Below are 2,354 nucleotides of genomic sequence, written 5' to 3'. Positions count from 1 at the left end.
ATGTGGGATCTAATGAACAAAATAAACTGATGAACAGAGAGGATCCAAAGGCATGGAAGCATGGAACAGAGTGCGGAATGTCAGAGGGAAGGTGGGGGAGGTTGGGTAGGCGGGAGGTAATCAAGCAAAGACCTTGTGTGTATATATGCATAACCCATGGACAAGGACAATTAGGTGGTGAAGGCCTGGGGTGGGGGTGGGGTGGGCTGGAGGGGAATAATGGGGGGAAAAGTGGGACATATGTAATACTTTCAACAATAAAGATTTTTAAAAGAGAGAGAGAGAATATAGGTGATGGAGATGACATGCTATTCCTGTTGGCAGTTCAGTTTGTTTCTGGGCAATGCTTCTGAGAGTGTTGGTGACCCTACCTCTTGTCCCCCTTTCCTGCCTCCCTTTGTGCTCTGGAGGCCCAGAGGTATCCATGGCTGCGACTGTGCTACTTGGTGCTCCACTCAGACAGGTCAGGACAAAAAATAATATCCAAGGATATTTTGCCACTAACAACGTGATCCTTAGCAAGAAAGATGGACAGTCCATTCCAACCCATGAGATTTCCAAGGAGACGGAGAACCAAGGCAGTGTAAAGGAGAATACAAAAATAATAATAATAAAGACTTGTTAAATATCATCAAGGGCATGCAGTTGAATTAAACACAGTAAATGTACAAACCACAAAGACGCCCAACAGAAGATCGCTTAGAACAGCGGTTCTCAACCTGTGGGTCGCGACCCCTTTGGCGGTCAAACGACCCTTTCACAGGGGTCACCTAAGACCATCCTGCATATCAGATATTTCATTACGATTCATAACAGTAGCAAAATTACAGTTATGAAGTAGCAATGAAAATAATTTTTTGGTTGGGGTCACAACATGAGGAACTGTATTTAAAGGACCAGAAGGTTGAGAACCACTGGCTTAGAAGTTCGCAGGCTACAACTGGCAGGCTTCAAAAAGCTATTGGACATGCACCAAAGAAGAGAAGAAGGCCACCGAGGCCTGAGTTGGTGGCAGCTGCATCTGCTGTTGCAGATTCTCTCCCTTTTGTCAAGCAGACAACCAGCTGCTCGGGCAGCCCCAGCAGCATGAGGAAGACTCAATGGCACAGAAACAGGAAGAAAGGCCTAACATTGAATTCAGTACCGTGATATCACATATGAAAGTTGCCAGATATGCCCCAGCTAGAGTTAGAACAAAACCAGTTCATCAGATTCAGTTTGATGAAGGGTCTGACAATTATGTTGGTCGGGATAAGACTACTGATCTTAGAAACAGTTTTAGGGAAAATATATTCAGGGCAAAGAGACTTAGTACTTTTTATCTTAAGGCAGCTATCGAAGAGGCACCTGAAACAGCACCTTCACTCTGCGCTGTGGAATTTGCTAAGCAGTTAGCTGTAATAAATGAAGAGTCCTTTCAGAATTTTTTTAAAATGTATTTTATTGATTTTTTACAGCAAGGAAGGGAGAAGGATAGAGAGTTAGAAACATTGATGAGAGAGGAACACTGATCAGCTGCCTCCTGCACACCCCCCACTGGGGATATGCCCGCAACCAAGGTACATGCCCTTGACCGGAATAGAACCTGGGACCCTTTGGTCCACAGGCCGACGCTCTATCCATTGAGGTCAGGGCTCAGAATGTTTTGAAGAGATGATCCAGTGGACGAAAGAGGGAAGACTGTGGGAGTTCCAGATTAACTATGAAGCAGTTTTGATGATGATGGTTTAGAATTTCATATATTTCTGGATAAATACCTGGAGGATTTTCCAAAACAAGGGCCAATTTGTCACTTGATGGAGTAAGTGACCTGTGGCCTTTCCAAAAACCTATATCTGGGTGATAGAAAGTCGAACACATGGAGTAATTTAAAGGTTATTTTAATTAAAAAAAGAAAGACATTCTAAAAGAAAGTGACATATGCTCCAAATGAAGATTATAGAGATTTTTATTTCAAGCTTTTGGAGATTGGTATTATAACTAAATAAATAACTTTTAGGAAAAAAAGAGAATATAGGTGATGGAGAGATTAATTACTATTAAGATGATTAAGGCAGTTTTATATGAGGTCGCAAATGGACTTACTAGTGACTTATTCATAATAGGCAAAAAGAGGGCAGAATTAAAAATGATGTCAAAGATTTTAGTTCAGGAAACCAAAATAATGGTGTTGGCACTGACAGAAATAGAAACCTGGAAATTATGATAATATTAACTTTGCATCAATTTCATAATTGATATAGGCTGTGACAAGCCAACTGTTTTCGATTCAGTTCTAAATTCTGTAGCATGGTTATAAAACATAACACATTTGTTTTTTAAGAGTTAACCTCATTGAACTGAAGATGTTTAAC

General features: G+C 41.0%; 1 pseudogene; it reads left to right on the top strand.

Moving 5' to 3' along the window:
• The first annotated feature begins 343 nt into the window (after positions 1-343).
• Positions 344-1,933, top strand: LOC139006380 (small ribosomal subunit protein mS31 pseudogene; annotated as a pseudogene).
• Positions 1,934-2,354: the final 421 nt, after the last annotated feature.

The sequence above is a fragment of the Myotis yumanensis genome, unplaced genomic scaffold, assembly GCF_028538775.1.
Source record: "Myotis yumanensis isolate MYYU_CA2020_CCGP unplaced genomic scaffold, mMyoYum1.0.hap1 SCAF_3, whole genome shotgun sequence".
NCBI classification, from domain to species: Eukaryota; Metazoa; Chordata; class Mammalia; order Chiroptera; family Vespertilionidae; genus Myotis; species Myotis yumanensis.
This window is presented reverse-complemented; position numbering and strand designations above follow the sequence as displayed.